At 38.0% G+C, this 22,658-nt stretch overlaps 1 pseudogene; it reads left to right on the top strand.

Moving 5' to 3' along the window:
- Window positions 1-390: 390 nt before the first annotated feature.
- On the top strand, window positions 391-2,160 carry LOC126758379 (60S acidic ribosomal protein P0-like; annotated as a pseudogene).
- Window positions 2,161-22,658: the final 20,498 nt, after the last annotated feature.

Genomic DNA, 22,658 nt, shown 5'->3' with positions numbered 1-22,658 from the left:
GTTTTTAATATTTTTCTTCTCTATTGCCACACTTCCCTTACAGAAATTCCAAAATATCCCTTTTCAACTCTCACACCCTGTTTACCTGCATGTCCTGCAGCGCATCCCAAGCAAATATTATTAGTAAATCAACATTTGAAGAAAGACAAAGTTGATTGCTTAGACAGTTTACGGCGTTTCCTCTGCGCTGTGCTGCCTAAAATAGCAACAACAACAATAACACAATCCAAAAAATCAAACCTTCTCGTTAACCTTTTGAGGCAAGTACTACAATTACTCTGGCGCAGCATGTGGGCCTGCGCATTCTCGTGCTACTGCCGAGCAACCGCTTACAATAAGAACAACATTTCACAATTTTTAATTGATTTCTTTTGCACTCATTCATGCAACATGGCTAAGCAAATACGCAGCGCACAATCACATGTGTAAATAAAATAGTTTATTTTGGGCCAAAGCAAACAAGTGCGAAAAATTATTGATATTGCAACAGTTGCAACACAGAAGTATATGGAATTGTGCATGGTTACATGATGCATACATAGTTACATAGTAGACATTATTTGCTACCGACACTTTTGTTGAACAGCAAAGTAAAAGAAAAGTAGGAAATTGGAAGTCACAAGCACACATATATGTATGTATGACAGCAAAAGCATTTTTCACAAATCACTTGCATTGTTTCGCCAGAACGCGCCTTTGGCTAAGCAAACAACCGGTTGCCTCATCTTTTCAATTCAACCATGTTGCAAGCACAGCTAGCTGCTGGCAGGCAGTGCAAACAAAAGTTGCTTACATGAAAACGCCTCTTTGTTGTGCTACTGTCCATTGTACTTTCTTCGCTCAATTCTATAAATTCAATAAATTGTTTACAGTTGCGTTCTTTAGTCTCGTCTTCCCTTAACTGTCAATGTTTTGATGATATAAAGTTGATAGTTACGCCTTGTCCACACGTTGCACAATGCGATTTCCGCATGAATGGCACTGGTCTCTCGTCAACGTTTGGAAATTCAAAATTCCATGAAATTTCCTCTTTTTGTGCTGGACAATTAATCGATATCAATAAGTCGCTTTTATTTCTGCTGCTGTTTGTTGTTGAATGCAGAAAACTAAAATAATTTGTCGTGATTTGTCATTGCTTGGCAAATAGTTTCAAGAAAAATGGCAAATCATAAAAACATTTTGTTTTGAGAATGAGAGAAAACCTTCTGCTACTCACTCCTTGTCTGTATGCGATTTCTTTCTATTCCAGTTTTCCATACACCTACTTCTTTTTTTTAGTGACTCTATGATGACCGTGGTTTCATCCCTAACTGCCCATGTCAACTGGCATTCGCTCTAGTAGATCCTAACATACATTATTTCTGGAAATTTGTATGGTAATAAATATGCATATATTTTAATTAACAAGCTCTAAGTTTATCAGCGAAACTTGGTGTGTATACTGTACTGTCCTTAGAGAGTGTTGAATTAGATCTGATAGTTGCAGTTCAAAAATTTACCCAAAATTTCACGTCTCATATTTTACCTTAGTAACGCTTTGTACGAGACAAAACTGGTTCACAATTACCCAAATTTGACATTCTTTCTTTTCGTTGTCTGGCGCCAATTGGAGATTCCAAATGTTGCCAGGTCCTTTTCCACCTGGTCTTTTCAACGGGGTGGAGATTATTCTGTTATTCTGCGTTGGATTTCGTGACTGACATTGTTGTTGGTGTTAATGCTGGTTCCAAGATAGACTTCGAAGCTATGACAGGAGATAATTTGCCTTGTCCTCGTTCACAACCAGACTGTACGACACCGGTTCCATTTTCTTACCTGAGATCTTGGACATCAAGCTTGAAGATCTGCATGCGAAATTCCAAGCTGGTGTTGCCAATTTGGCCGCCGTATCGTTACAGATTGGTTACCCAACTATTGCTTCGGCACCACACAGCGCTGCCAATGGTTTCAAGAATCTGTTGGCTATTGCTGCTGCCACCGAAGTGGACTTTAAGGAAGCTGCTGCCATCAAGGACCTCAGCAAGTTTGTTGCGCTGCTGCTGCCTCTGCTCCAGCTGCTGGTTCTGGCTTGCTGCCGAAGAGAAGAAAGAAGCCAAAAAGCAGGAGTCGGAGTCCGAGTCCGAGGAAGACGACGATATGGGTTTCGGTCTCTTCGACTAAACAACTCAACACTTAAGTCCCAAAACCCTGCGCACAACCCTGGAAGGGGATTTTTCGCCTTCTCACTTTACCTCGCCTTCAAATGGATGTTTTTTGGCTATCCAGAGGGTATTTGGTTTAAGACCGGAAGTCGTGAGCTTGAGCCATAAAAATAATCGTTTCTTTCCACTCCTTAGTGAATGGCGAACAAAGATCTTTTCTCACTTGCGTGAACTTATACATATGAATCCATCCTTCTCATATGTCATAAGAACTTTGAATATTTGGAATTGAAGTTTTAACGGGGGATCCCGAAACGGATCGCTATAAGTGTCGATTTTACAGACCATCCAGCTAGCATATAAAAACATCTCAAAGAAATTAATTGTCTCCTCTCCTATATCACATGTAGTGACAAAGGTCGAGCACTCGAAACAATACCAGGTGCTTGCTAGACGCGATGGAGATGATGTGATCCCTGTTCACGTAATGCATCCAAGGGCCTTGAGCCTGCTTCTACAAATTTTTGGGACACAGCGCGACAAGGAGACGAAATCTTTCTCGGGGGAGGTTGATCATATCTCTAAACCTTGCTAGCTTGTAACCTCCCACTAGCAGCCTGGCGTGGCGCATACCTGTTGCCTGCTGCCAGCGCCGTTCCCTCGGCACTCTCACCTTCATTCGGAGCAACTTCGTTATGGTGTGGCATCCCACCTCAATGCATATTTTTGGTCCCATCATCCTGGAAACTGATGCAAAGCGCGCTAGTTCGTCGTCCAACTCATTGCCGGCTACCCCTTTATACCGATACCCAGATTAGGTAGATATTATTGTAAACTGATAGGCGGTTCAGATTTCCTATACACTGCTCCACTAATAGCGATTTGACTTCATAAGCTGAGATCACTTCACTGTCGCTGAGTATAGCAATACGCTTATTGCGTTGAAAGTTAATAACTAATTTCGTTCCAGAAGATCAAAATTGAATTTGAGATGATATTTTCTATAATGCTGCAGTCTTTTAAACATTATCATTTTTGGGTTTATTCAAAATATCATGTTATCTTCGAATACTATCACCAATTTTGAGTGCCATCAATTTATCAATGAGAAATCCAATGCTTATCAAATAAGTACTTACTATTTGAGTTATCCACTCGGTTATTTGAACCCAGAAGAAGAGACGCAAATAGTCAAATATCTTCAATTGGCGGACACAAAATACCGCCAAATAAACAAACTAATAGCAAACAAAAACAAACAAACTACTCGTACCTAATAAAATAAAATCTTAACGGCAAAACAAAAAATAAACAACAACAACCAATAACACTAACAGCGGTTACACTTGTCGCATGTCGCATGCTAAAAGGACATGCTTAACGTGGCTCCCTGCGTTCAAGCTATAGAAATTATAGCCAATTTTCAGATAAAAGTGTATTTGGCCAGCACTTGTAGACAAGTGCAATTTCGATAAAAAAGTACAAAGGTAGAGCCGCCAATTGATAAATAGGATACTCGTAAAAGGACGAGGAGTCCTGACGCCGCTTGGCAAATCAACTGAAGATGCCTCGCCGAAAGGATGCTGAAAGCAAAAACAATGCATTCAAGAAGCAAAAAAAAATAAGAAGCAGAAAAGGTCATATGTCTATGCATACAAATACATACATATACATAAATGTGTATATATTTTACCGTAAGTACAGATGTCTGATTTTTTTCCAAATCCAGAGTTGCAAGTAGCCGCTGTCGGGAGCTGCACAGAATGAACCACGCTTTGCCTTAAAAGGTTTAGTGACCAGCAGAAATGTTAGGAAGTCATCATTTATCAATCCTTTTATTGCGCCGGAAGCAGCGGAAGTAAAATTTGATATAAATGTTTGAGGCTGATGAAGGGATATTAAAGTAAAAGTTGGTTTCATTGCCGTTCGACTTTCATGCACCTGTTTTGTACGTACCCTGCTTTATTTTGAGTTCCACTTTCTCGATATTTTAATATAATTGGTTATAATTCGTAAAATTTATTTACAGTTTTGTCGTTTTGTCGACTTTACCTTCAATTTAATTAGTCTTTTGTGAAAAACTAGTACTGTCATTAACGTTACGGCATTTCCATTTTCTTCTGTGCAAACAATTTTCTATAATGCTGCCAAAATAAGGGGTTACATGGGTTTCACAACTATTTTATTTTATCTTAAAATTTCAAGGTGAATAATAATTTTGGCGATATAGCTTTGAAAAATGTCGCACTAGATGTTAGATATATTCTTCTTTACTGGTTGTTTTCTTCTTTTCATTGGTGTTTTCACGTTTCGGGTCCCAAACCCAGCGTACAACTCTGGCGAGGGATGTTTCGCCTTCTCACTTTATATCGCCTTCAAACGAAGGTTTTCTTGGCTACCCAGAAGATACTGAGATAAGACCAGAAGATGTGAGGTGCTTGAGCGATATAATAAATAATCGTTTCTGACACCTCCCAAGTGAATGGAACTTCTACACATGGCTCCATCCTCCATCGAGATCAGATATAGAGACACTTAAAATTTTAAAAGCGTTTTTCTCGAAAGTGTCTCTTCAACGTCGGTTGTTAAGTTTTCTAGCGATATTAATCAAATTTTTCGCAGATCTTCGAGTTTTAATTTACAATGTCTTGAACGAACGATTCTCTTTGTTCAATTAACACCATTCAAACAACAAAAACGTCGAAAGAATTTCATCTGTCTGTAGATATGCGCTTGAACCACTGTAGGATATATATGCCTTATAAACATACCTATGCCATAAAAAATTATCCTGTGAAGGGCTTATAGCTTCGGTTTCTTTTTGTTTCTGTATAAAAGTTCCGCAGTCAACACGTAGGCGCTTTTCTTCAGAGAGACTGCCAGAAGTTACGCCGTTATGGTCGAGTTTTGAATATTTTTCTTTGAAAATTTCACAAGCTCTTTGTAAATTGAGACAGTCAATCTTCAGCAACTTTTGTCGCAAAATTATTCGAAATAGACAGGAATAGGTAATAATTGCTTAGTGCCAGGTCCGGAATGAGCTTCAAGTGGAATGGGTATGGCCTACTGTTGACGTGATAAAACCTAATTATTTTACTCTAGGACAAAGCTAACGCTTCTGACGTGCTTTACTCAGACGTGGAACCGATTACAAAGATTTCCAAACATTCGATGCCATCTTTGTAGTGTCTTCGATTAAGTTTGAACTCGTTTATTTTCAGCTCTGAGGTTGAGACGCTGTATCTAGGTTAACTTTATTTTTCGGTCATTCATAATCAAAAGTGTTTTACTTCATGTCTCTTTCGTACAGCCTTTGGTTCTCATCTGTCCTCTAAAAACTCTGCTGAACAACTACCAATAGTCGTCAAAATATTTTTTGATATCAGTCATATCATTTCGTAAAACGTGTCCCAGCAGATGTTATACTGTAGAAGGTAAGGTGGAACTTCAAAACACAAGTATGTGGAGTTTTTCAGAAAGATTATTGAACACCTTCGGTATTTAAGCTACTCGTAATTCATTTATGATTTGTCTTCGATTTTGGTATTTGCCATCGTTAGGAGTTAAATATTTTCGCGAGAAAATTACAAAGTCACATTCTTTGATTTTTCATCTTTCTGTACCTTGACCGCAGGACATTTGACTCAACCTAAGTGCCTCTGTACGGTTGACCCTGACTTTCATTTTCTCGAAAAAATATCCATAACAGACTACGACGTTCTAATTTTGACAGAAACATGCGAGTAAATTATATCTAGTAGTTTGCGCGAGCTTATACATATGTTGAAGAGTTGGAATTCTTTTCGTTATAAAAATGGACGATCCTAAAAATTTTGGGTTGCCACTGAAGGACTGTCCAATATGGAGCAACCTCTTCATCGCAAAAATACACTCAAAGATGTTTAAGGGCTGCCGGACAATCTTACTATTTACCATTGCACCAGAGACCTATCCAATGACAGTTCGTATTTCTAAACATGAAACATTCGTCGCCAACATCAAAGTTTAGAAATTCTTACAAGGAAACCATTCTCATCTTCAAATGAAGAGGTGGTGTTTCAGTATTTTCCAAATATTTCCACATAAGATCTTATTCTTAAAGTTTCTATTATAGCTAGCTATTTCGTTGATCATTTAGTTTATATGCAATTAAACAAATTACATCCATTCCTATTATGTCATGGGTTCTCAATGGTTTACTTATGGTTCCAGAAATGGAATTGCGTTCCCATTATGTTGAAACTACTTTATCTAAATGGATCAGAATGCAATTTCACTTTTCTCAAAGTTTACCGCAATAATTTTCGCATGTCATTGATCTTTACTGTTCGGAGAGTGTCCACGAAACCACAAATCTTCCATCAGTCTTTTAATGTTTCATCAGTTAGCGGCATCTCTGGACAAGCATAGAATTTCTAACAAAAGAAGGATTGCTAAAAAGTACTTACCTTCCAACCCAAAATTTATTTTGCGAATTTTCCTCAAAACTTATCTTGGCAGAAACCAGAAATATATGTTTTACTGTTCTTTTCTTGCAAGCAAATTAGAACGCTTCACTTGACTTTCTTGTGTTCACGAACAATGAATACGGCCATGCTTCTTTAAGAAACCTTCCAGTCTATTTGATGATTTTTATGGTTGCACTTCCATCACTTTTTATCGTTTAGCTCGTTACAGTGCTCGGGACAGTGAAACAAAAACTTGTGTTGGAAAGGATTTAACCACTACAAGCATTGAAGAAGAAAGAGTACTCAGCTAATGCAAAAGGAATTGCGAAATTCACGCTACATTAAGCCGCTATCGTTCTTTTAAAGCGATGATTAGGTTTGTATTGATTTTCTCCACTGAAGGATCTAACAATTTCAATGGTGATCGCATTGATCTTCGAGTGTAAAGAACAGCCTTTTAGGCTGTTGAATCAGTCTGAGGAAGAGTGATTTTTAAACGATAAGCCTTTATGCTGCAATATCAGAAAAAAAAATTGGAGTTATCAGGTTTATAAGACGTTTTTGATCTTGAAAAGAAATATATGTTTATAAATCTTTTGAAACTTTCAAACAGATAAATATTATGTTATAATGTTGAGTTATATTTCAAAGCACTCTAGTTGGTTTAATACAATCATTAGCGATCGTAAGCAATCGATTTAAAATTGAAGATCAATAAACGAGCCGCAATCGCAACTAAACTAAGTGATTTCGTTTTGTGGTTGATTTTGTCGAAAACTTGTTCTATGCACACGTTTTACACATCCATAATCACTTCTTTACTTGAGCTAGTCGATGAAAGGTAGAGTGCCGTTGTGCTCCTGCCGCGCCGTTGTCAGCTAATGATAATTACAAGCAACTGCTTGTAACAAGTGTCAACTAAAAACTATATAATCTACATACAACTAACCTAAAAAATTCCTTACGTACTATGTCGCCAGCATCACTTGGTAGCCCGTCATATCGCTCGCTATCTGCCTAACAAGTGCCTCCTACTGTTCAAAGCCAAGTGTCGCCGCAATTATGCTTTAATTGCGCAGCAAGCGTTTTGGCACATGTCCTACTTGTGCTGCTACTTGCTAACCTTTTTTATTCGTGGAATCCACATCTTCTAACAAAGTCGGTTTTACAAATTATGGCGCTCTTGATAAGATAGCGGTGTGAACACGTGCTTATAAACAAATGCTAGCTATAATTTGTCTAGTAAAAATATAAAAATTGAAAATTGAGCAATTTATTGATGGCCTTCTTGTAGAGCAGATGCCTGGAATTTGCAGCTGCCATTTTGAAATTGCTCTTTAAATTTTACTCGTAACTTACATACTATAGGTCTTCGTGAAGCCATTTATTGTTTAGGACTCTCGCTCAAACCGCTTAGAGATTTTATAAGTATGTATATTACTTAAACAAAGTTCGATCCCTGGTCCCGCGTTTTTTTAATATGGACGGAAACAACAGCCGTCCTTCTTTTATCAATTTAAATTATTTTGCCCTGATACCACTCGATTCGTTCCTTAATCACAACGCTTTTGACGTCCCCTTTCTCATTCGTTATTTTTCTTAGCGTTTTTGTTACCAGGGCCTCGGGGTCTTAAATTAGGTAACCTATAAGTAACTTTACTACTCTGAAAAGAAGATATACGTACAAGGTTTGTTCCAAAATAAACAGGACTTTTGAATCTAGCGCCCCCTGGTGGCGCCATCTATATGTCGACAGGTGCGTTAGAATCTGCCATCTTTATCGATTGTTCAGTGAGAATTTCATGAAATTTCATTGATTGCAAGTGAAGTTATTGCGTTTTAAGTGTCAGTATGTTTGTGTTATCGGTGCGAAAATGAGCTTCGAACTAAGAGCCAACATTAAATTTTGTTTCAAAATTTTCAAAAACTTTTACCGAAACGTTCCGATTGATGAAACCAGTTTATGGCGATGATTGCCTATCCCTCAGCAGAGTGCAATAGTGGTTTCAATGCTTTCAAAGTGGTCGTGAGGACAAACATAAATGACGATCAACATGTGGGCCAATCAAAATCCGTGATCACCGGAAATTCCATCGAAACTGTGCATGAATTCATCAAAAATCAGCCGAAATCATCATTGAAATTCATGGAAATGGAATTGAACATTTCCAAAACATCGGTTTATCGCATTTTAATCGAACATTTGGGCTTACGAAAGGTGTGTGCACGGTTTGTTCCGTCCAAATTGACTGATGACCAAAAATTGCTCAGAATCCAACATTCGATTCGACGCTTGTGACCGATTATTTGACCAAAAATCACATTTTAACCATTAACCACTCCCCGTATTCACCTGATATGGCACCGTGCGACTTCTTCCTTTTCGGAAAAATGCATTTGCCCATGAAAGGAAAGCGTTATGCAGACGTAGAGGGCCATTCAAAAGGCTTGCACTGGCATACTGGCGGCCATACCGTCCAACGAGCTAAAACAGTAGTTCGACATGCTTTTGGACCATGCAAAAAGCTGTATTGAAGCAGGAGGAGACTATTTTGAACAAAATAAATTGATTTTGCCAAAAAAACCCTTGTTCTGTTTTTTTTTTTTGAAAGTCCTGTTTACTTTGGAACGCACCTTCTATGGGAGCGTAAATTTAAGTAATACATTCAAGTGATGAGAACTCGGTTGAAATATAATATATTGGATCTGAAAAACTTATACCAGCTTGCTAACCAAATGGAGGCTTTTCAAAAGCAGGGCTGCCTCCACATACTCAAGTCTGATACCTAGCGGATGATGTTATATTGCTTGGTATTATAATTTCTTATTTCGAGGATTAAAGACATGTGCTTCTAAAAAGTGTTAGGTAGGACTCTCAGTATAAATAAGTTTTTGATTTTCTTTTCATCCGGAGAGATGAAATCATATGAAGTTCCATCAGCTGTACTATTTTTTATGCGTCCATATTATTTCTCCCAAAAAAATTGAGTGTTTGGTTCACACAATCTTTTTGTAATTTGTAATTTTTGTCGTAAATAATTAAAATATCTTCTTCTTAATATCACGAATCTTATGTCGGATATCCAAAATTGTCGCTTTAATACTTTAACTTTGAGAATTACTTTAGATTTCTCTACTGCTGCCCAACCTTTGTCAAGCGCTGTACGAACACCCCATTTGATAACAGGACGGTCAACAGCACTTCCGATACCAACAATAATTGATGCTATTGGTTTAGCTGTAATCGATAAAAGAGAAACAAGAAGTTAGAAACAAATTAATAAATTATCTTAAGTAATTTACGTTAGAACTCCTTGTAGGAACAAGAATGCAATAAAATATACTTTTTTGACCTGCATTTTCACTGAAGTGGAGCAGAGTTCTTTTAATGAATTCCGAACACCTTACACGATCTGTGCAACTTTTTCAAGGACTGAAAAGTAGAGCTCGCTCTGTTTAAATACTTTGCTGATATTGAATAAAATTTATGAATGTATATTACAAAGCATTTTACTCATATCTTTCCTCGACACTGTAGTAAATGCCACAAAGACCTATTCGCCTCAGTTCTTGTCCCGTCCATCGCAATTCTTGGACGGCGGTGATGTCAGCCTTTACTCTCACGAGCACATCAATCAGTTGGGTAGCGGTACCTTTCCAATTAAGAGACGGAATATTTCAAGTGCATGCCTTAAATCCTAATCCTTAACATGTTTGCAAGAGTCGTCATCAAAAGGGGGGACTCTTATCCGAGGCTGTTTTCTTCTTATCATTGGTAAGGTGTTTTACGTAGCGGGTCCCAAATCCAGCGCATAACCATGGGAAGGGATAGTTCGTCTTCTCTTTTTAGCTCGCTTTCAAAGGGATGTTGATTTGGTCTGAGACCGGAAGACGTTATCTGCTTCAGTCATATGTAAAAGAGTCTTTTCTGGCCGTGGAGGGCGCTCAGAGAACTTTCCTCACTGGTCAAAAGCAAAGGACGTCTCATGGGGGTAAAAATCTGGTCGTAAAATTACAAATCATCGATTATAACAAAATTACCTAAAATTTAAAGAGGTAACTGTAGAGGTCACTATACTAATCTTAAAATCTTTCAAGAGATGATTCAATACATCGACTGTCCCAAGTTTATAAAAACAAATCTGGTGATAACGGGGATATTTCTTTATAATTTATTGTATCACAAACTTGTATCAAATCAAAAATTTGCTCCTCTCTAAAAGTGAAAATAATCCTTTAGATAATTTTTCAATTCAGGAAAGTTATCCATAATTTGGGCCATCAATAATGGCCAATAATTCTTATATCAAAGTTTTCATTGACTGGAACCCAAAATCTTCTACTCTAAAACCCCTACTAGGTTAAGTGCAAATAATTTCGTTAGATAGATAAAAATTAATTGATGTTTTGCACTGCGGTCACAAAGTTCCGGCACTCTGAACATTTTCAGGAGCTTGCTGGTGGCGATGGAGGTGATATGATCTCTGTCCAAGTATGTAAATGGATTCAAGGGCCTTGATCCTGCTTCTACAAATTACTGAGCAATCTAGAATCAGTTATTCGGGTGTTTCCGGTTCCATGTCGCAAAACCGGCAGTTTTCACCAGAGGTCAAGCTTACATTGGACAAGTGTTTCTTGAGTCTGCATTGCACAGTACAGAGCGCGACAAGGAGACGGAATTCGTCACGGGAGAGGTGGATCATATATCTAAAGCTTGCTAGGTTATAACCTTCGGATAGAAGCTTAGCGTGACACATACATGTTGCCTGCTATCAGTGCAGTTCTCCTCCGTGCGAAGCAACTTTCTTATGGTGTGGAACTCTATCGATGGGCGATTTTTTTACCCAATCACTCTAGAAGCCGCCGCAGTGCGGGCTAGGTAGGCGTCCAACTCATTGCCGGCTACCACTTTATGCCCCGGCACCCAGATCAGGTGTGCATGGTTGCAAATTGATATTTAGGTGGTTTTCCTCACTCACTCTCCTCCACTAAAAGCGATTTAACTACATAATCTGAATTTGAGAAGACTTATTTTACAATCTCATAGCTCCTTAAACATTATCATTTCTAGATTCATTCTAAATATAATGTTGTCTTCAAATACTTTCACAGAAGATGAGTGGAATCGATTTATCTATGAAAAATCCCATACTAATCAAATAATCAATACTTTGGTTGTCTACTTGCCTACTTCACCTTTCAAAAAGAGTCGTAGAAATAAGTGTAGACGTAAATATTATACCATATACCATATACCTAATAACAGACAAAAACAAACAAACTACTCGTACATAATATCTTAACGGCAAAACAAAAAATAAATGAACAACAACAACAAAAGCGATTGCACTTGTTGCATGTCGCATGCTAGAAGGACATGTGTAACTGTGGCTCCCTGCGTTCATGTTCCAGAAATGATAGCCAATTTTCAGATAAAAGTGTGTTTGGCCTGCACTTGTAGGCAAGTGCAATTTCGATAAAAAAGTACAAAGGTAGAAGCCGCCAATTGATAAAGCGGACATTTGTAAAAGGACGGGGAGTCCTGACGCCGCTTGGCAAATCAACTGAAGATGACTCGCCGAAAGGGAAGCAAATAAATAAGTAAACGGAAAAGGACATACGTACATATAGGTATATATTTGTCAGTGAAAGCACATGCATGATTTTTTTATTTTCAGTATGTATTCGCTGACAATAGGAGAAGTTAATGTGAAGACATGTTACATAGAATATTTCTCAATTAACCATGATTTATCCACTACAAAGGCTTAGTGATAAGCAGAAATATTAAGAAATCAATTTATCAATCCTTTTATTGCACCGGAAGCAGCGGAAGTAAAGTTTGCTATAAATGTTTGGCGAGTAAAAGGAAGAAAATTATTACAGACAGTCAAATGTCCTAACTGAATATTAAAGCGTAAATTAATTTGATTACCGTTTGATTTCTTTGTATATGTTTTGCCCGATCCAATCTTATCGATATTTTAGTATAATTGACCATAATTTATAGCATTTAATTGCAGTTTTCTCGACTTTAACTCAAGTTAGTTCGTCTTTCGTGAAAAAATTGTACTGTCATTCACATTCAGCTATTTACTTTTTTCTTCTAAGAACATATTTTTCTACAATCCTTGCGAATTTACGCCAAGTCGGATAGAAATTCTGATAAATTAGACATGAACGTGGAATCATGGAATCATTCGACTTTTCATGAGTTAGTTATTTCTAATAACAGTCACTTCCCTGCTGGTACTGCCATTCGCGTATGTTCGTAAAATAACTGCAAATGTATTCTGCTGCAAACAGACTTGTTCTGGCAACTGGCTACATAGTGAGCTCTTAGACTGAGAGAATCCACCCAATTAGTCGCCTGCAATAAGGAGCACTCTATGTACGTTCCTAAACTAAAACTAAATTCGGCCCACAATATTGCCTGGAAGGGAAAGGGACGATGTAGTCAGCCCACTTCTGGGCAATTTCACACGGTCCAGTTGTTAAAAGTACTAGTACGAATGAAGAATTTCGCTTATAGATAATTCTCTGCAATTCCACTAAACACCTATCAAACCCTTCCTAAGCCCAAATCATGGCCACCATTATTAGAGAAATTAAAGGTATATAAAAGGATAGCTGAGAAGTTTGTATTGTTAAGAAGAAAGCTTTTTGGAGTTATTTTTGAACTTCGCTGCAATCGGTCGGCAATTCTTGGAATATAGTATATTTTCAACCTCTCGGTGCTATTTTATTGTCATTCGATCTATTGCTTCAAAGTAAAATGCTTCCTTGGTGATTTTTTCCAGCGAGCATTACTTTGCGTAAGAGATGGATTCTGTTCAGGCAGCTCCACGCTAAGAAAAGAAACAAAAGGTCTAGCCGCTCGGCATTACTGTCGGTCGTACTTACGACATTCATTGTATTTTTACATGAGTACCTGTCGGCGACGGCCTTATTATTTGGTTCCAATTGGTCAAGTGGAGGGAACACCTTTCTCACCTTGGTCGGATTTGAGGCCGACCTGAAATCTCTGCCGTGCTGTGGGTCCGGCACACGGCCCATCAAACTCAATGATTGGTAACATTTGTCGCTTAAACTTCAAATGTCTTTTCATTAGAAGGAACAAGACTATGCTGACATTTCGAGGAAAGTCAAATAGTAGACATATAGCATATTGGATTTTAGTCGCTTCTTGCGACAGCCATACCTTACCGCAGGCAAATCCTTCCCCCTGCCCGCTGTTAGTATTCGCACTTAAAATAAGATTTGGTGGAATTAATGTTTTTGCTAACGGTATTGCATCGTTTTGATTTCCTGTAGAAATACATAATATACTTCAAAATTCCGAAGAACGTAGGATTAAATATTGGAATAATCTGCCTTTTCAGGAGGATTTGGCCGTTTTGTCCTCCCGCAGCACCAAAACCATAATATCTAGTAGTTTCTTGTTTAAGGATTCAGTTTAACGGTTCCAAAAGTTTTGAGTTGCCACCGAACAACTTTCACATATATGGTAACCTCATCGTCACAGAAAAACACACAAAGATTTTCATCGCCTACCGATGAGATTGCAATTGAACCAGAGGACTATCTAATAATAACTCGTATCTCTCATCAATAACCTTTTGTGGCCATCATCAAAGTTTAGAAATATTTACAAGAAAAAACGTCCTTATCAAAACATCATATAAAATCAAATTACGAGGTAATATACTTGTATGTGCAGAATTTAAAATTCTCATGAAGACTAATTTTTGATTAATTTTGTTATCATTAATCTATACAAAAGTTTCAGGATTTTCCAAATATTTCCATGTAAAAACTTATTCTTAAAAGTTGTATTATAGCTAGTCGTTTCGTTGAACTTTTAGTATTTATGCAATATATCATAACACAACAAATTACCTCCATCCCTATTACATCATGAGTTTTCAATGGTTTACTTATGGAACCAGAAATGGAATTGCGTTCCCATTATGTTGAAACTACTTTATCTAAATGGATCAGAATGCAATTTCACTTTTCTCAAAGTTTACCGCAATAATTTACGCATATCATTGATCTTTACTGTTCGGAGAGTGTCCAAGAAACCACAAATATTCCATCCTCCTTTTAGTGTTTCATCAGTTAGCGGCATCTCAGGGCAAGCATAGAATCTCTAACAAAAGAAGGGTTGCTGATGAGCACTTTTTACTTTTCAGCGCTAATTTTCTTTGCGAATTTTCCTCAAAACTTATCTTGGCAGAAACCAGAAATATATGTTTTACTGTTCTTTTCTTGCAAGCAAATTAGAACGCTTCACTTGACTTTCTTGTGTTCACGAACAATGAATACAGCCATGCTTCTTTAAGAAACCTTCCAGTCTATTTGATGATTTTTATGGTTGCACTTCCATCACTTTTTATCGTTTAGCTCATTACAGTGCTCGGGACAGTGAAACAAAAAGTTGTGTGGGAAAGGATTTAACCACTACAAGCATTGCAGAAGAAAGAGTACTCAGCTAATGCAAAAGGAATTGCGAAATTCACGCTACATTAAGCCGCTATCGTTCTTTGAAAGCGATGATTAGGTTTGTATTGATTTTCTTCACTGAAGGATCTAACAATTTCAATGGTGATCGCATTGATCTTCGAGTGTAAAGAACAGCGTTGTAGACTGAGAGGAGACTAATTTTTAAACGATAAGCCATTGTGCATCAATATCAGCAAAACATTTGGAGTTATCGGGTTTATAAGACGCTTTTGTGATTTGAAAATAAATACATATATATCTATACATCTTTTGAAACTTTCAAACAGATAAAATTTCTGTTATAATATTGAAGTATATTTCAAAGCATTCTAGTTGGTTTAGTGAATCATTATCTGTTAGTAAGGTATCGGCTTTTAAATATTTTGCGAAGTTCAATAAACGAGCCGCAATCGCAACTAAACTAAGTTATTTCGTTTTGCGGTTAATTTTGTCGAATCCTTGTTCTATGATTCTTACTCACTTTTATATTTGAGCTAATCGATGAAAAGGTAGAGTGCCGTTGTGCTCCTGCCGCGCCGTTGTCAGCTAATGATAATTACAAGCAACTGCTTGTAACAAGTGTCAACTAAAAACTATATAATCTACATACAACTAACCTAAAAAATTCCTTACGTACTATGTCGCCAGCGTCACTTGGTAGCCCGGCATATCGCTCGTTATCTGCCTAACAAGTGCCTCCTACTGTTCAAAGCCAAGTGTCGCCGCAATTATGCTTTAATTGCGCAGCAAGCGTTTTGGCACATGTCCTACTTGTGCTGCTGCTTGATGTCCTTTTTTATTCGTGGAATTCACATCTTCTAACAAAGTCGGTTTTACAAATTATGGCGCTCTTGATAAGATAGCGGTGTGAACAAGTGCTTATAAACAAATGCTTGCTTTAATTTGTCTAGTAAAATTATAAAAATTGAAAATTGAGCAATTTATTGATGGCCTTCTTGTAGAGCAGATGCCTGGAATTTGCAGCTGCCATTTTGAAATTGCTACTCTAATTTTAGTCTTCATAATTCATATAAGCTTAGGACTCTTTATACTCTTGCAACCTGCTGCTACAGAGTATAATACTTTTGTTCACCTAATGGCTGTATGTATCACCTAAAAGAAAGCGAGATATGTAGATATAGGGTTATATATGTATGTACATATATGCAAATAATCAGGATGACGACAAAAGTTGAAATCCGGATGACTGTCTGTCTATCTGTCCGTCCGTGCAAGCAGTAACTTGAATAAAAATTGAGATATCTTGATGAAACTTGGTATGCGGGTTCCTTGGCGAAAAAGTACGAGCTCGCAGATGGGCGTAATCGAACCACTGCCGCGCTCAAAAAACGCCATTAACCGAAAACATATACCATAGCCCCTAGATACCGGATATATGGACCCCAGTATATATAGTTGACTTTTGACCGAAAATATCGGTGAATGTGTGAGATCTACAATTGAAATTCAGACACAATCCTTTCTTGAAAATAGTAACAAAAGTGGGTTAAATCGGGTTAATACTTCCCTGAGGCGTTTTTTACTTAATGTAAAGGTTTTTGAACTTCGGCCTGACTTTATGCTGCATGTATCGGAGATATCTCAATAAAAATTACTCATAACAGTGTATCTTTCCAACTAAAATAGCTAAAAATGGTCGAACATTGGACCTAGCCCCCGAACATCCGGTTGACATCGCTCCATATGATTGGTGACTGTATATAATACACATATATATTAAATGGATTCCGTTCCTTTGGTCGACGTTTTACATCTTAAGGTATCTCCTTGACTTTGATTCTTGCAAGTTGAAAGAGTATAAAATGTGCGGTTGCACCCGAACTTAGCACTTTCTTAATTGTTTTTTCTTAAGTGGTGCCACTCATCATAAAGGTCCTCCTACATACCCAAGTGATGCCAATTTAAAAAAGTTGATCACAGTTGGGGGAGTATTCAATGGAAGAACTAAGTTGTATAGGGTAAATTATTTGTCCTTGTGTTACTAGTCTTTCTCAAATGATAAATAAGAAGAATAAAATCCCTAGTCAAAATATTAAATGAACCAATTGTAGAAAAACTAAAAACTAAAGGCAGGGCTGCCTCCGGATAGTTAAGTCTTATATACATGTGGCGGATGGTGTGATATTGCTGGGTGTTAAAATTACTTATTTCCAGGATTAAAGACATGTGATTCTAAGATATGTAATGTTAAACTCCCAGAAAAAAATTTTTTAATTTTCTTTTCAACGTCCATATTATTTCTCCCAAAACAAATGAAGTGTATGGTCCACACATTCTTAGACACACACTTTTATGCATGAAACAACGTCTTTATTTCATAAAGTAATTTGTATTTTTTTATCATAAATAATTAAAATATATTCTTCTTAATATTACGTATCTTATGTCGGATGTCCGAAATCGTCGCTTTAATACCGCCTTTAACTTTGAGAATTAGTTTCGATTTCTCTAATGCTTCCCAACTTCGTCAAGCGCTGTACGAACACACCCCATTTGATAACAGGACCGCCAACAGCAGTTCCGATACCAACAATAATTGGTGCTATTGGCTTAGCTGTAATCGGTTAAGTGAAACAAGAAGTTAGACACAAATTTATAAATTCTCTTAAGAAATTTACCCTGCGTTAGCCCTCCGTGCAAGAACAAGAACAAGAATGCAATAAAATATACTTTTTGGAACTGCATTTTCACTGAACTGGAGCAGACTTCCTTCAATAGATTCCGAATACCTTACACGATCAGTGCAACTTTTTCAATGACTGAGAAGTAAAACTAGCTCTGTTTAAATACTTTCCAGATATTGAATAAAATGTATGAATCATAGCATTTATTCATTTCTTTCCTCCACATATAATCGAATTACTACAACACTATGACAAATCTTTCTGAAAACAGATGTGGCAATGTGGGTTTGTGGCGATTTATACTTTGAACAGAACTGCGTTATGTATATCGCCAAGTTGCAACCGAATTCGACCGAATAGACCACGTGCAGTGTAGAAAATACAGCGGCCGTAGCTGGGAGTGTACACGGAGACAGTGAAGAGTCGATTCGACGCCGTTCGTAGTAACACGGACTGACGTATTGAATGACTTGGTGCATTTTACCTTAAGATCTTTAATTGATAGCCTTCAAAATATAGCGACATCGCTTTGCTCTACGGGCCCTGGAAAAGTTCTAAGAAGATCCCACGTTTTCTAACCACATTTTTGTTTTCCGATGAGGCCTATTTCTGGCTCAATGGGTATGTAAACAAACAAAATTGCTGCATTTTGGGACGAAGGGCAGCCTGAAGACATTCAAAAGCTACCATTTCATACAAACAAAAACCGTTTGGTGTGGTTTGTGGCCCGGTAGAATTATAATTATCGGTCCATGTTTCATCAAAAATTATGCTGGTGAGATCTTAACTGTTAATGGCGGCCGTTATCGCGCCATGAAAACCGACTATTTGATGCACAATATTGATGCTATTGAGCTCGACGACATTTGGTTTCAACAGGACGGCGCCACTTTCCACACATCGCATCAATCAATGGATTTATTCAGAACACACTTCAGTGAGTAGACACTTTAACGTTTTGGAACAGTCGATTGGCCACCAAGATCGTGAGCTGTCACACCGTTAGACATTTTCGTGTTGGGCTGCGGACAATCCCGCTTCAATTCACGCGTGTCATTCGCCAGTTACCACTCGAAATGCTCGAACGGGTCATAAAAAATTGGTTCAACGAATGGACCATCTAAGACGTAGCCGGGGCAAACTTTTGATAGAGATAATCCTCAAAAAAAGCCAAGGAATGCCTTTTGATTTATAATATGCACTCTTCATTATATTTGAAGTTTTTGTGTTTTTTCTTTTAAAAAGAAGGGAACCGTCTTTTATTTGAGTAGTGAACTCCGCAGTGTTTCCGTATATGAAAAGCTGTGTTGAAGAAAAAAATGCCAGGATATTGTTTCGTATCTCAAAATTTTGTACATCTATTTTTCTTAGAGAGTTTACTGAATTACTCTTTGGAGCTTTTCAAAAACCTTCTCTTCGATTGTAATTAGGACGAATGGCGCGTTAATTTTGTTTACCTAGAGACATCTTTTATTATTCAAGGTCAACTCGGTCTCAAATAATAAATGCTGGCAAAAAATAATTGAATTGTTACAAAGATTGTTATAAGATAGGCGAATTTATCTTCAATCTAACCTCTTGACTTTTGTAACAATGACGTGAGAGTCAGGAAGAAAGTGTACCTACTCGCTTAGCTTCGTCATCCAGTCTAAGAAAGTAAAACAAAAAATAACATAAGACAGGAGAAAACGTTAAGCGAATATATTATCCTGCAGAGTGGTATTTTTTAGCTATAGGTATACTGAACCGATCTGGATAATTAGTATCTTGGATAATAATCTGTGCCAAATTTTATGAAGACATCTTGTCAAAACTTTTTCCATACCTAGGCTTGAGTTCAGTTTGCATGGCGATATCGGCGGTTTCGGCAAATGATTAGTGTTTATTAAGGGGAAAAGGACTGATGGGTGTTTGACATCTCAAAAACTGAGGGACTAATTCGTGTATATACAGACGGACATGGCTAAATCAACTCAACTCGTCATGCTGATCATTCATATACGTAAATATGTTATAAGGTTTCCGGTGTACGACGTTTTGTTTGAATATAGTAAAGCCAGCAAGTTCAAGGTTATCGAATGACTGAAATTTGGTAGAAATCTCGGGTAAATTCTGAGTCATCGGACTTGATTTGATAATACTTTATAAAGTCCAAGGATTCCTAGAACTATAGCAATTAGCGTTTAATAACGGTCAAGTGTCCGTAGTGTCGAGAATATTGCTGCCGCTAGCGCATCAATGGAGGAAGACCCAAATCAGTCTCTCACACCTCATTCTCAAGCGTTGGGCATCTCTGTGAAGTCGTTGTGGCGAATTTTGAGAAAATATCTTGGCCTACATCCTCACAAGATCACGGCCTTGGCCGTGCGATTTGACGCCGTTAGACTATTTCCTGTGGGGCTATTTCAAGTCTATGGTCTATGCCAACAGGCCCGCGACGATTGATGAACTTCGTATGAATATTGAGCAGGAAATTGCAGCAGTATCAGCCAATTTATGCTTAGAAACCTCCGAAAATTGGGTCAGCTTCTGGACTTCTTACAGCGTCCCCATGGTGCACAGGCACAAGAAATCGAGTTCCATAGAGTGGCTCTTATTGAAAACCCCGTTAAATTTTTAATATCGCACAGCCAGAATATCTTTATTTCATCTTTATTTCAATTCCACGAATGAGGTCTTGAAAAATCACTGAAACACTCGATGTGATTTTTGCAATACGTCTTCTTTCATACACACAAACACACTATACCAGGTATGCCTTTGTGCCGATAAGCACAGGGTGGAAAGCTGTTAGAAAATACAAATGAAATGTTACGTCACCTTGTGCATGCGGTCAAGAGAGCCTATAGAAACGACACTAGAGACGCCACTAGCCATTGCGGTGAGCGTTGGCAACTTTAGCAAAGGCTCAAACCCAAACGAGAAACAGTTTTCTTATACACAGACGGTAATACATATGTATCAACATACATACACACATGTATATGTAACCAAATGTATGTGAATATATTGGATTTGTGTGATGCCTCCTTGCCAAACAATCGGTTGCTATGCTGACCGATTAAACCAAATTCGAATGAGTTGCTAAAAGGAAAATTGCTTAGGAATCGCTAAAGAATGGAATGGAATGTGTGCGCTTCGTGGAGACAACTTTATTACGCACAAACGCGCACACAAACAGGTGTGTGTGCGCGCGGCCACTTGCCACAGACAGCTGATAATCGCAGACGACATTTATGACACTGCCAACCAGCCCAGTTGCAGCGCAGTTGCCCACATTACCATGGCCTGCCGTGGCCTTTGTACGGTTGCGCACGCGCCATTTGCCACTTGCCACCTTGCCACTTTGCCACCTTGCAATAAATATCAATGTTTATGCCGCGCACTCGCAGCAAGACATTCCAGCGCATGCTAACAACTTGAAAGGAGCTATATAATATACATATGTATATAGTACATACTTACCGATGCGGCGAATCAGTGGCAATTTTGCATAACAAACGATTTATGAGGGCGAACAAGTTTAAGTGAAACCAATTGGCGCACGACGAATAAACTAGTTTAGTCCGACATGGCAGGTGGGGCGGGGTGCGGCGATCTTTAGTTTCATGGCATTTGTTCAAGACTGCTGACTGCTGCACTTTAAGCCCTAAGGATATTGAAGCAGCGCTGACTAATTAATTGCCGGTCGCCGCTGATGAACAATCAGTGAGCGGCGGGGCAGGCGGGCGGCATGTCTGGGAAAAAACGCTGCAGCAGTCGCAGATCGGTTATCGGTGCATCCGCGAGTACAGACATATGCACATAGATGTGTGTGTGTAAATAGGTTAGTGTGTATGTAAATTGGTTTGTTTGGCACTGCGCATGCGCACATGTTGCCAAGCAATCGTGTGTTGCCGGCGACACCTTATAACGCATTCAGCATTAATTAAGAAAATTAAAACAGTTTCAAAATTTATGACATTTCAACTACAAGCCGCCACTACACGTGCGTGTTTGTTGCTGAATAATACTTGCCAACTGCAAGGACTTTTTGTTTTTACACTGCTATCACGCTAATAATCCTGTTTATCCGCTTGGCATCACCCTAGAAAAGCAAGTCAAAGCAATTATGCATTTTGATAATAACGAAACACGTTGTTAGCTTTTCTGCTGCTGCAATTAAAGTTCGCAAAGGACGTTTTGTTGGCAAAAGGAATAAGAAGAAAGCTCACTGTCATGAAACCTGTCAGTGCAGCACCTGCCCATGCGACACAGCGCTCAGTGCTGATGGAAGGATACATGTGCTATAATGCTGTAAGAGAGTTAAAGAACTTTCGGTTTCGATAAGTGCGATAAGTTAATATCTGATTTAAGATTTTACATTAATTGAGGCCAATTGCGAAAGCTAATATTTAGACACATTTCTTTAGCAAAACACTAATTGGAATTATTAACAGAGCACAGTACATATTTGAGGCACTGAAAAGATCTATTTACGAGGCTGACGAGGTTTTCGATCGTTGGCAAGAATTGACAAATTTTGAGCTTCACTTTTCCATACTTCAATATCAAGCCTTCTCCAAATTAATATCCATATTTATCTTTTTTGTATGACTGGAATTGTATTCGATAAAAACGTGTAGGATAATAGATACCTGTGAAGTTTTAAATTTGGCTTTAGTTCAATATTTCAGGTGGTTCCAGCAAAAAGTTTCGAAGATATGAGCGTACGTATACTTGCAAGAAGTTTTATACAACTCATACACTGACCGACATAATCGACAGTTGGTTTGTTAGAAAAATGAAAGCATTATACATATCTATCATATATGAGTTGGGGATGGTATCGAGCTGATTTTTATCTATTTTTGCCAATACCACATACCATGAATATGCCATATACAAATAAAATGTTCTAAGAGGTTGATTAGGGTATT

The sequence above is a fragment of the Bactrocera neohumeralis genome, chromosome 5 (genome assembly GCF_024586455.1).
Source record: "Bactrocera neohumeralis isolate Rockhampton chromosome 5, APGP_CSIRO_Bneo_wtdbg2-racon-allhic-juicebox.fasta_v2, whole genome shotgun sequence".
In the NCBI taxonomy this organism is placed as follows: domain Eukaryota; kingdom Metazoa; phylum Arthropoda; class Insecta; order Diptera; family Tephritidae; genus Bactrocera; species Bactrocera neohumeralis.
This window is presented reverse-complemented; position numbering and strand designations above follow the sequence as displayed.